This window comes from Phaethon lepturus, unplaced genomic scaffold, assembly GCF_000687285.1.
Source record: "Phaethon lepturus isolate BGI_N335 unplaced genomic scaffold, ASM68728v1 scaffold4333, whole genome shotgun sequence".
NCBI lineage: Eukaryota > Metazoa > Chordata > Aves > Phaethontiformes > Phaethontidae > Phaethon > Phaethon lepturus.
The window spans coordinates 20,475-34,395 of record NW_010526824.1 but is presented as its reverse complement, the minus strand read 5'-3'; positions in this window follow the sequence as shown (position 1 = coordinate 34,395).

Here is a 13,921-nt window from a genome sequence, read left to right as displayed (position 1 = left end):
AGCAGACCCTGGCTGAAACTTACTCTTGTTGTTGCTTCCTCTGCTCCTGCTCTCCTTCCACAGAATATCTTTGGTGGAATGTCATCCCACTGTAAATTAATTTCTGTCTTTTGCTTCTGCCACCTTTCTGGCTAAAAATCCCTCACATTCTCAATCCTTATATGTTTCCTCTCAGGCAGTCCACTGTGGGACTACTTTGGGTTTCTTCTGGGAATTCTCTATAAACATGCATAAAATATTCCTCAAGCCCTGCTTAAAAATTCCCCTTTCAAAATTCTTGATAGTAGATAAGCCACATGCACTGGGATCCTTTATCACTAGTATCCGTTTGTATTCACCTGTCTGTCTTTATCCAGTCATCTGCTGCATTGCTGTTTGATTGTAAGTTGTTTGGTGGAAGAATTCACATTCTTGTTCTGCGTTTGTGTTGTATCTGGCAAAATGGAGTCCATTTTGTATAGTATACAAACCGTATACTATAAGGATGATGAACCTAATTTGTTATTAGTTCCTTTCTTTTTTTACTGTGTTTCAGTATGAAATAAGTCAGCAAACATCATGCCAGATGTACAACTTGTGTTCAGTACATTGGCTCAAACCTAGTGGCATGGCTAGGAAGTTCTAGATTGTCTATCTGCTCTGTTTCCCATGGGAGAAAGTATTAACACAGTTCCAAGCATAAGCATACTTGTTTTATGAGTTACCTTCACATGGTAAAATCAGCTTCGCCAGCTCAGGCCGTGGTGGTCTTCAGACCATGCCTCGTTTTGTTTTCATTTGAAATCTGTGCTATAGTTATGAGGCGTCTCTGATATTGTAGTTTTAGGGATTTCTTTTCGGTTACTGCCAGATGTAGGGTGGAAAAATCCCTTTTAAAGGAATAGTGGTCTTGTGAAGTAAAATTCTGAGGCAAGATCATATTTCAAAGAAATACTACACAAATAGTTTCATGAAACATTTGGCAATCTATGGTTTTAAATGGCCAGAAGGTTTTAAATTGTAGTTCCTGCTAAGAGTGGAATGTATACACCCTGTATAAAATTTACGAAATACCCAAAAGATTGTATCTAGAAATGGGAAGACCTTGCAGAATTCTGTTTGCTGCCCAAACAAAATTTGCCACAACAGAATTCCTTTCTTCTTTTCTCATTCACTTTCAAGTCATGGTCCAACTGTTTTTCATTAATAAGACAAATAATGTCTCCTGCAAGTTCTGTACAGAAGTTTGGTTCTTACAACGCAAACACATAGTAAAACTTCAGTTCCAAATGGCTTTTACTGCTTTCAGTACAAGTTGGTGTATCTGCTATACATCTGCTGTATGCTGTATCCTTCTTTTACGGTTATATCCTTCAGACCTGTTTGTTCGGGCTAGTTCAAATCCCAGACCGCAGCATCTACAGACTTTCTTTTCCAAACTAAATCTCTTTAGAGACAAATATTTCTGATTATTTGTGTGATATAGGCAGATGCTATATTTTCTTCTAGATGTATTGTAACTCTTTCCTTATCTAGCACTGTAGGAAGGAATATGTGTTCTTTAATACCCACATTACACATTTCCACGTCTTGAGACATCTCCCTAGTGAGATTTCCCTCTGCATATTTGAAGCTGTGCCTCCCAACTCCCACTGTCATGCCTAATTCATCTGTACTTGCAGTGGGACAAAGACACAGAAAAGAATATCAAATAAAAATGACAGGTTTTCTACCCAAATGATATTTCTTTGTCACAGGATACTTCTGTCTGCCTAGGACGATACCATGGGGAACATACTGTACAGCCTGTGTGGCAGATATATCCACAGTCTAATCTCCTATATTTACCCCTGCCACTCACAGATAACTTTCTCTGGCTGAAGCACGGCATTTTAGAGCTGTGCCCCCAGACTTTACCACTTTCATTACAAACACCAAATCCACCCTAGCAGCTGAACCCACTGAGCTTGTGCAGGACAGCGACACTATTGTAATTCAAAGTGCAAATTTCATTAACTAAATTCTTCTGTTTTGCTTGCATATCAGGTGATGATGGTAATGAAGCAAGAAAACTGCCATCTAAGCTTCACTGCTGAGCTTCCAGCAGTGCTGCCCTGCATCGTATTATTAGCAGCCGTTTGAGTGCTACAGAGCAATGAAGACAGAGTCAGCAAGATCTAGAAAGAAATTACTCCAGAGGTAGTCTTCTGGAAGACCTGAGAGCTGGCAGTTTCCTCTGAAATGTATTTTAGGCCTAGAACAAGGTTTTGGTAAGTCTGATCTGATAGGTATCAGAGGATTTTATTTAAAATGTGATGTATAACAGTAAAGAGAAAGGAGGAGTAAAGGAGTTGCTCTTAATGTTCTGGTAGTCCTATGATCTGCAAAACCAAGATCCTGACAAGCCCTGCTGTTGAACAGCGTAACATATAACATGGAAGCGTTGAGGAATCTACCCTTGAATGACAGCAGAGAGCTGCTGTGAACAGGATGGGCGTCTCTTTGCAAGTGAAGCAAAAATATATTCAGACACACAGAACATACTTGTAACCATTTGTGAGGTTGAAGTCTCTTACTGCTTGTCCTGGTTTCAGCAGGGATAGAGTTAATTTTCTTCCTAACAGTTGGGATAGTGCTGTGTTTTGGATTTAGGATGAGAATAATGTTGATAGCAACAATTAAAACATCAGTGTGTTAAGTAGTGCTTCTACTCAGTCAAGGACTTTTCAGGTCCCCATGCTCTGCCACTGGGGAGGTGCACAGGAAGCTGGGAGGGGGCACAGTCGGGACAGCTGACCCAGGCTGGCCAAAGGGATATTCCATACCATATGACGTCATGCTCAGTATATAAACTGCAGTTGGCCGGGGGGGTGGGAATTGGTGCTCAGCGACGGGCTGTCGATCACTGGGTGGTGAACAATTGCTGCATTGTGCATCACTTGTTTTTGTATATTCCTTTACTGGTATTATTATTTCCTCTTTCTTTTGTTTCCTCTTTCTATATTTTTAAACAAACATTTCTATTATCAATAGAAATAATATTTCTATTATTTCCTCACCCCAGCAGGGGTGTCACGCTTGGCGCCAAAAAGGATGGCCATGGTTTAACCCTAGCCAGCAACTAAGCACCATGCAGCTGCTTGCTCACCCTCTGCTCCCCAGGTGGGATGGGGGAGAGAATTGGGAAAAAAAACCCTCGTGGTCTGAGATAAAAACAGTTTAATAGGATAGTAAAGAAAGAGGAAATTCTTTTTACCTTTGCAGTGTTTGAGCTGGGGATATTATTCTTGCTGTTGAAGTCATCTGTATGTGAATTTGAGAGCTGTTTCTGTACACCAAATGACTGAGCTTAGGTCTAAAAAGAAGTTCCTACTGAACATATTAAAGGAAATATTAAGCTTATTTTCCATCAGCCATGAGTTTAATCATTTATACCTTAATATTTGCCATGGGATACGTTGAATTCAGGCTAACATTAGTTTTCTAATTGACTCTAGCTGGCAATAATGGTAACACACACTGCATTTGTGAACTGCTGCTTATCAGCCATAGCAGCAGGGTATGAAAGGTAGTAGACATTTTTAGGCAATAATTGTTCATAAATTGGTATAGATATGTTTCTACAGATATTTATCATTGGAAAAAAAATATTGAAAATTGTGGAGGAAAGAATTGCATTATTTTAGTTTGAGCTTCTCTTTTGGTAGCTATCATAGGCACTTCTGTTCAGCTTACACAAAGATTAGTGGTCAGTCGTATCCCTCAAGGGGACTAAGACCCAGTATATGGGTATTTATAATGTAGAAAGATTCTAGGCCTGCTTGCCATCATGGCAGGCTCTGAACAAGCCACGGGTCTTGGCTGACAAGTAAGTAGGCATGAGGAAAGTTTCCCTGTCACCTTGCATGGACGTGGATGCTTATGAAAATTTGTCATCAAGGTGGCAGGGATATTGTATTTGCAGGTTGAATCCAGAACACTAGTAAGGTGAGATCTTCAGGCCTTGTGATTTGTGCCACTATTTTCTTTTAGCAGGAAAATGGCAGCAAATCTCAGCATGAAGTGTGGCCATGATTCCTTCCCAGAGAGGAAAGACAGAGACAAAGCCGAAAGCTTTGTTAGAAGAAAGATGATTTGGGGTGATGAATGCCAAGGCGCCCATACTACATACAATGGGAAACATTTAAGAATACTGGCAGAAATATAAGAAAGCAGAAGCAGAACAAGGAAAGGCAGGCTTCTTGGTTTGTCCCCACTGCAGTTCTAGATTAGTTAAGGTGTAACTGAGCCGGGAAGGCTGCAAGCCACATAAAAGACACCAACAGATCCAAAGCTCTCATATACCACATCTTCTGAGGACAACGGCTTTCCCTGTCAGAAGCAGAGCCTGCATGGGATTATGACTTCTATCCATAAGTATATTCAAGAGAATCAACAGAGAAATCCTGCTATCTTTGTCTAATTTTTCCTCCCCTGGGGGAGAGACAGATGCAGAGGATGAGTCATCTATATTAGAAAATCTTAGACATAACTATTGTCTCAAAAGATCATTATTTCTCTCTCCAGCAGCAAAACATTGCTGGAGGCAGGAAGGATATGGGGGTGTTTTAATTGTTGGTGCCAGCACAGTGCACATCAGTCTTGACAAATAATGTTTGCTTTACCAATTGATATATAACAAATCCATTTGCCAGCATTACTGAGCACACAGAGGTCTGCTTTGACCAAGCAAAGATTTTACAATGGACATCATTAACCAAGCTGGAATTAGATCACTTTGGAGTCTCAGCAATAGCTGCTTTGCATAGTTTCATGTAGGTACGGAGCTATTACTAGTTTAGTGTAGAAATGCTTTCAGCCTGCTCACACAAATTTGGAGTTTCATGCCTGTTTATGTAGGGGCAAATACTACTGTATCATGAGTCTAGACACCACTTGACATTTGTGCTCATGACTGAGTCGTCAGCAAGAGCTTCAATAAGACAGCAGCCGGAGCTGTGCATGCATTGGATATAGACAGTCTTTTCCCTAGTATCTCCCTGGCACATGTTAAAGATATCATCAAATAGTAAAACAAATGGTCAGTATCTAAAGACATGATTAGAGATACAGTTTAGTACTATATACACTGAAAACATGCTTTGGAAGATAGCAACATTCTGGGGATGGCCTTTTCTATTCTTTTCTCTAATCATCATGATTTTAAAGTAATAACCTGTGAAGGTGAAAGATGTCCATTTCAGATGGTGGATGGATATTAGTCCATCACTATTTTTACCTTCTTTTAAGACAGCAAAACTCATGTTCATCAGAGTCATAGATTACTAAGAGCATATCAAGCGTTTTTTTTTATAGGATACATGCCAACAGAAGAGATATGCTCTATTGCATATACAAACGTATTTTTACTCCTGCAGTACAACATTTTGTCTGATTTAATATTATACCAAGTGTCACTTAGACAAATAGGTTATGTTCTCTCTACCCAAGTCCTGAATTAACACTATACCCCCCACCTCATTGTCCTCAAAAAAAAAAACCAACACACAACAAAAAAACAGGTTTTACAAAATGTACCTAGCTATTGATTGTTCTGTACTACCTGGAAGTACTCAGTACAGCAACACTACTCCCTTTTTTTACTCACATGTACCTGGAGATTTTCTTTTTTTCATGTGATAGTTCTCTTATGAATAACCACAAGATTTTTCTAACTCTCCACCACCATTTTTGTCTTAAACACAAAATTAATGCTGTAGATACAGCACAAAGTTTGACATAGCAAAGCCTTTTTACTGATACTCAGTCATAAGAAGCAGCTTTCTTGACCCTGAACTATTGCCACCTACCTTGTATTTCAGTAATGTCACCTTCCCCAGGCTCCCAAATAAGTCCCATAACAAAAGAAACACATCTTACTTACTCCCTGAATTCATCTTCTCTAGACCTTCCTTATATTCTTGGTCCTTGGAGGGAGGGCCAACCATCAGCCTCAGGTGAAGTTAGCCCTCCTTTAGTACCTACCTCAGGTGGGGAAGGACATCTGATTAGCCCCCAAGCAGTCATTGGAATTGATTTTCCCACATAACATGTGAACAATACTGCTGCCGTTGGAGGAATTTTGTCAATGCAGCTGGTAGGTGTGGGTTTTTTTTCTTTTTTCCCAGCACCAGAAGTTTTTTTGTTTTGGCAAATTAGGTTTCCTATAACAAAAAACCTTGTTACAAATCAGTAGAGCAATGGGGTTTGGCCTACCACAGCACCAGATTGCTTTTCTGACTCTGCAGAGTTAGTTGTCAATCGCAGATTAACCTACTTCACTGGAGAAACTGGAATCAGCTCTCCATGATGTACTTGTATTTCTGGCCAAACAAGGACATATAACGATAAAATTTGGGTAGGGAGCCAACTGGTGCTACTGTTGTCCCAACATCCATTAGCTTTAATTGCTGGAGTGATTGATGTACTTGACAACAAATGGAACATGCAGAGTGTCAGCCAAGGTTTCCGTCATCCACAAGGCTATAGCAGAACTTTTGCTCTGCCTGTCTCTCTTCTGCTGTCTTTTCCTTCTCCTAAAACCACTCAGACTTATATGTGAGTAAATGCACTGAAGGAGAGCTCAGTGGCATGGCTGAATAAATAATGCCGATGCATCATTTCTGTACAAGGGTATCGACACATATGATCAGTGAGTTGATATCTGAATTCTTCAGCCTGTGTCACAGCAGCCTGCCTCACATGGAAAATATAATTTCACTGCATTCCTAGGGTGTATGTAAGGGTCATGTGTACAAGAATGGGAGCAGACATTCCTCTTCCTCAGCCCTCACTCTGAACAGATCAGATAGAAACCAGCTTCACTGGGCCTCAGCAAAGATGCCCTTTTGGTCATGGGGCTTCTTTATCAGCTGAAATAAAACTGTTTATTCCAGAACAGTTCAGGTGTAAACATAGCGATGATGTTACCTCTTTATTCTCCTACACCAGTAAATATCACATTTCCTGTGGGTGTTTCCATGTTGCTTTCACACTGGGGTCATAATTGCAGTAATGTGAGTGACAGAGTTGTTTCCACTAAATAGTGCTTTAGCTGTAAATACACTCAAATTGGTTAAGGAGAAGCAATATTTACCTTACTTTGAACAAGTGAGACAGAAATATGGGCTGGCCAAATACACGTTTGTGGGGAAGATCACAATAAGGTGGTGTAAAGGGAGATTGGATGCACACCATGAGATCTGAGGATTCCTACATTAAAGTGGAGTGAAAGGAGGGGAACCTGTTGCTAAAAGAGGGGTTGGAGAGTCAGGACGACTTAACTGAGCACAGAGAGGGGGACAGGTTTCAGATAGAAAAGTGGGGTATGTGTCTAACAGAGAGGACAGGTCATGGAGAATAACGGTGGAGCACTGGTCCTGAACCTGCAGAAGACAACCAGAGATGCTGTGGTAGCTATTGTGGGGGAAAACATGCTCGCATGGTCCTGGATGTGAAAGGGAGAGTTGGTGGGGGCCAGAGCAGACATTTTTAGAATGTGAGGAACTACAGAATTAGAAAAAATAGCTGATATCAATGGGGAGAAAGATCCCTTGGGATGATGCAATCATGAGGATGTGTTGAGGATATCAGAAGTTGAAGCAGACAAGAAACTTCTATGTCTGTGAAAAGGGATAATGGAAGCTGAGGATGAAGAGAGCAGAAGCTGAGTGGGTGGTAGAAGTCATTCTGCTTTTTAAATCTGCTCTCCTTGGAAGGTATGGGCAGGACTCCATGTAGAAAGAAGTAGAAACAACAAGGCAGCACGGTTGTCTGGTTGGGGGGATTTATTTAAATAGGAGGGTGTTGTTTAACATTGCTAGAGAAAAGAATGTTTATTGTGCTGAAGAAGGAAAATGATCTACAGGATTTCCATCCTGAATGCTTTTCAGTGACAGGTCAGAAAGAGGAGCAGAGAAACTAGGGCTGGGGTTTGAAAGGTCTGAAAGCGGATGACAACCCATCAAAGCTAATGGACCAGAAAACATGAAAGGGCCAAGTGTCAGTGTGAGAGAGAATGGGCTGATGATGAAAGAGATCAGATGATGGCTGAAAAGGGAGAAAGCGGCTATAAAAAAAAATCAAAGTGAGTACTGTTTGATAAAAACAGTCAAGGGAAAGATACCAGTGGTAAGAAGAGAAGAATGAACCAAGGCTGAAATTTGGAGAGATATATGAAAGGAAAGAAATATGCACTTAAGAGTTGGATGTATCATCATTGCAGGAGTTGAAGTTCTTAAGGATGACTGAGGACGACTGCAGGACAGAGATAATTAGCAAGACTTTAAAGAAGGTTGATAGGTAGGATAGGATGTAACAGCAGAATGGATGGAAAGGGAAGCAGCAGATACAGTCTGCTCAAAAGCTGGGGGAGAAGTTGGAAAGGAGAGAAGATGCAGAAGAGAGGAGCTTGATAGATCAAACACAGATGGGTTAAGTTGGAGAATATGAAAGCAAGCAAGAAGGGGCAAAGATAATTTAAAATGTGAAGTGGTGGGATAAGCCACTATTACAGGCTGTCTTCCCAGAGTTTGCAGAAGGCTCCTTGTCACAGGACCACTCCATGCAGATATTCAAGACAGTCCTTTATTTCTGTGATGGCAGGCCACAGTGTTGCAGTGTTTTCACGATAGATACTCACTTTTATAGATTGACAGGACAAAAAGTATTTGTATGGACAATAGGCATCTGATTGCAGGAAAAAAGTAATCTTGTGACATGTCAATCACCAGATGGCATTTTGGATGGAAAAACAAAACAAAACAAAAAATTGTTTAATGCATATCAAAGGATGATTTCATAGAAATACTGTTAGAACAAATAACGTTCTGTGGGAATGTGTGTGTGTGCATGTATTTGTCCAGTAGCTTGGGATTTAGGAGCTCTAAGGATGAGGGGTGAAACTGTCAACATTTCTGTGACTATGTAATAAGATTCACATTTGCCTAAGTTGTATATGGATTGGAGACTGGACCAAAGGAGTATAAATGCCTTTAGAAGCCTTCATATGCCAAATCCATCAACTGAGTTTGCCCAGAAAACCAGTATGTCTGAGAAACAACCTCGTAAATCCATCGAGGAAGGACATCTGTGCTAGTAGCGCTCTTGATTTAAGGAAAGCTAATCATATTAGCTGGACTATTCCTACTGGAAGAGACTTTTAAGCAGTTTCTCTATGATTTGCTTTTGTACTTTCAGATACATTGCTTTTGGTTTTTTTTTTTTCTTTGCTCTGTTGTATGTTTTATGATTCGCCCTTCCCTGAGTCCTTTAATGCATTTTGTCTAATCCTGTACCTTTTATGCTATAGTCACCCAGGATTATCGACCAAAGAACACATGCCCAATACTTAAAAGCAACATGCGCACTGTAAAGCAGGACTTGTGCAGAAACATGCCGCTCTGGGTTGCAATTCAAGGCAGCTCCAAAGCTCCACATGTTCCGGGATCTTCATTTTGCAGTTCAGATTAGTTGACATCATTGCCTGAGCTTTGGTTGTGCGCAGAAGTTAAGAGTCCTGGTATATCTCACCACAGAAACATCCAGCAGAGATACTTCCAGAAAATTAAAAAGAAATTCCTAGTAAACTCTGGACAAAAAGAAACAAGAATAAAAAGTTCTTATTTAAGATCTGCACTGGAGAAAACAGAGCCAGTAGACTGTACAGATAAAAGTCTAATGTGTTTAAAAATGAAAATAATTTCTAGTGTCAGTGTTCATTTTCTTCTCTTCTTTTTTCTTTTCCCCTCTATGTCACTGTAGTCATTCTCAAAGACAGGCTATTAATCCTACTTACAGTCAGTGATGGTCATTTCAGCTGCAAGAGTGAGGTCACTGATTTATGGAGGTCATAGCTGCATTTGGGAGCATGAGATGAAGGAAGAGAGTTGACTGAGATTTTTGCATAATGTGAGCATATTGGTTTTCCTTTAAAAAAGGATTTTTGAATTTCTGCTCCCAACAGTCTTTACAGCAGCCATTAGTTCTAGCTGAGAGGCAGGACTGATGTCAAATGGGAGACAGAAAAAAAAAAAGGGTGGAGGAGGAACCAAATAGCATAAACCAGAGTAATTTACAGTATGAACAAGGGCTAACAGTACTTCCAAGATAACAGAATAACCTCGTTTCAGTTAATGAATACAGGAATACGTGGAAAATATTTTTATATAAAAAGTACCAGCAATATGTTGTTTATTTAAACCTAAATCCCTATTTGAGACAGAACTAAAAGGTGCATAACTAATAACAGGTTTTTTTAAGTGTATGATCAAGTTTTTATTAGGAAAGCTGGTATTTTGTGTTGCTCTGAGGGAACCCAGAGCAACCACAGACAACCTCTTTGCTGATGTGGCATAACACTAATGACAAAAGACACAGCAAACCGTCATTTGCAGTGTAAGACTGATACAGCCTTTGGAATCTGTAGATTTAAGAAAACTGCTTCATTTCTGCTTTCTTTACATGTGCAATGCAGTAAGCATTTCTCATAGTCATCCATTAGCCCATCCACAGTAATCTCATAGTCCATCCATAGTACCTCAAACCACCACTATACCTCGGGACCTATACAGGACTTCAGGAGGTCCAGTTCAGCTCCTCTTGTCATAGAAAGCATTTCTTCATGTTCATCCAGCCAGATCCTGTTTGAGGAGACTTTGGTCTTACTCCACTTGATGGAGAGTTTGTCTGGTGTCATTTCATTAGCACAGAGCCATAGAAAATATCTACATTGGAATTCTGTAACTAGAGATGGTGAGTCTCATGAGCAAAAGAAATTGCAAAGGCATCTCAAGAGATTAGATCAGTAGAGTCAACTGAAGGAGGCTCAGTACCAACAGAAAACACTTGAAAACAAGTACCTGCTTCTTTACGTAATGAAGGGGAAGGGAAAGAAGAGGATCTGTTTCTTATCTCATCTCCTCTCATTAGCCAAGTGTTACTTTTATGTACTTCACAAGAAAGGGGATCTAAGACTTGGGAATGGGAAATTACCCAATTAAGGATTTTCCTTAAAGTTAGCAATATAGAAGAGCAGAGTTCAAAACAGCAAACTGTAGTTTGGGACATATGTACCTTGAAAAACACCACTTTTTTTCTTAGTGCTTTGTAATAGCTGAAGTCAAATGAAAATGGAGTTTCCTTTGGTGTTAGTTTGAACTTTCTTCATTTGAGCCAGTTTTTTGTGTAGGGTCTCTCACTGCATGGTAACTAACAATATAAAAATGATGCCAGCCAGTTTGATCGAACATGTGGTTGACTGAACAGGATTTTGTTTGGGCAACAGTTAAGAGTATATAGCATGTTCTGCTCGTGTGTTCAACGAACATTAAAAAAAAATCATGCAACATATCTCAGCATTGCCCCAGGCACATGACTAGACTAGGAAAAATGATTAAAAATTAAGGTTCGATTCCTAACTCTGCAGAACCTGGACTATTATTGCTCCTGTATAAAAAAGGGGAACACATTTCCTTACCTTACCCTTATTACCTCTGAAGCGGGAAGACGTAAAGGTGAAGCTTGTAAATGGGCCTTCTGATCTTAACTGACAGGGCTATTCTGGGTTAAGGCGAGAAATCTGCAGCAAGGTTTGCCAAACTGAGGCCTGGATTCAATGTCCAATTTATCTGCCGTGAAGAACTATTTATAAGGAACTCTAATTTCAGTGGATACAAATTGTTGTACAGGTGATCCACATCACCTCACCAGCTGCCTAAATCTGCTCTGAGAAGAAGTAAGACTAAGCTGTTAAACCCTTGCTTTGATCTAGTAACTGGATTTAGAGGCTCATGAGTATTTTTTTTATATGCTTGAGCACAGAACACCGTTACTTGCCATTTGTGTTGGGACACCCTTAAAAAACTTCAGAGGGATAAATGTTGTGATTCCAAAGAGCCTTAAAAATGCCAAGGCAACGCATTCACTCTTTCTGCATCTGTAATGATCACAATTGCTGTGATTGCTTGCTATGCCCATTCTTGCCTGGTATGCAAAGCCCTGCTTGGCCATCCTGGTCCCTTACCCCAATGGCGCAGAGCAGGCAGCTCTCAGGGGGCTAAGCCGTGACTCCAGCTGTAACAAGTGAGGCTGTCTCCTGTGCTGGTGTCTGTGTTGGTAACGGTGCTCTCAAGTAACACAATATTTGATGGTTTTTTTTCTGAGCTGTTTTACGTCCAGAAGCCGAACAAAGACCAATAAATGAGAAGAGACGGAGACAAAAGACGGTTGGTAGAAACAGGCAGGTGTTCTTTATTTTATGTGGCACAGCATTAGGCAGACAACCCAAGAAACAGTTTCTAACAAAAACCAAAGCTATCACTTCCAGGAACCATCCCCCAAACAAGGGTCTACTGCCAACAGTGGCACTGAGACGTCCTTGCCTGCCCACTTTCATCTCCTCATAGTTTGCATACGCTTAGGCCGTATCTTGGCTGCGAGTGTCCTTTCCAAGAAGACTAACATCTTAGGAGACAATTGTCTTTAGACAGCGTACATACTGTGCAGTATCACCAAAGTACAATCTCCTCAAGCCATGCTAAAATATAACGCTAACTCTGGAGAGAAGGCTGTGCAATCGCCTCGCGTCTCTCTGAGGTAATACGATGCTGTTTCTTAGCTGACAACATGAGGGGCACCTGAGGGAACATCAATATGGCTTCAGAGTCTACTTTTAAACTCCTGATGCAGTAGCGAGAACCTGGCATGCCGTCTGCCGAGACACAGGGTGAGCACCTCCTCCAGCCCTGGCTGCCGCCGGGTGCTGGCAGCACCAGGGAGCTGAGCCCACCGTCACCGAGAGGGCCGAGAACACAGATGCTCTTGGAGCAGGAGGAGGAGAGGTCAATCAAAGATCACACAGACCGTAATCTTTGCGCTGGTCATTAGGCAAGAGGTAAGCAATGATGGTGGTAGGGGGAGTTACATCGTTAGCACTCTGGATTAAAGGCATGACGAATGGCTGGTGGAAGGAAGACATTTTAGAGACTAATGGTAAAGCTTTAGAAGCCTTGGGATATTACTTTTCATTATTATCTACAGGTTATTCTCTCTATATATACTATTTTTCGTTCTAAATTAAGAAAATAAACATTTATTAACAAGTCACTGGGTCAAATCCTGCTCTCCACTGAAGCCAAATCCATTGACTTCAATGTGAGGGAGCCCCGTGTAAACAACGTTGGGCAAATTTGGCCCTTTATGTCCTGAAAAGTCTGCTTGTACCCATTTCTTTCAATCCTGCACGGAAATACAGACTGAAGGGTGAATTAATTGTTACAAATTTTTCTTGAAGGACCAGGGAAGCATCAACGAGATGTGGCAAAGGAGCAAGAAAAAGGAACAGGTTAAGTAAGTACTGCTTTAAAGAGAATTTTATCCATGTTTCAGAGCAAGAGTACAAAAAGACAGTGGATCTGGATCAAGGGCTACTGGCCTTTACTTTCTAAGCAACCACAAAACCCTTCATTTAGCTTCAGTGAAACAGTACACAACCAGAGAAAACAGAAGGAACCAAATACTCCTTTTCCTTTGCAAACATCATTTGCCCAAACGTGAACACTGTCATCCCTTCGATGCTCCGCTAACTCCAACTGTCTGCACAGTGCAGTGTCAGCCGCTAAAGACAAAACGTCTCTACTGTGCAGATGAGTGAAACCTGTGGTGTCTTACAAACGTAACTTAATGATTTGAATATTAAAAAACACTGAGTGCTTTTAGACACAGAACAATACAATTTTGGATGCATTTACCACTTTTATTTCACTATGCAGAAACATACATTCACCATATGTTGTGATGCAGCTGACAGTGTAATGGATGCTATCCCTTCAGTGGGTATCATAGCTGGACACTAACGAGTTTTCAGTGGACATTCTGTACAGGTTAAGGCTTGACTCTGAACTAG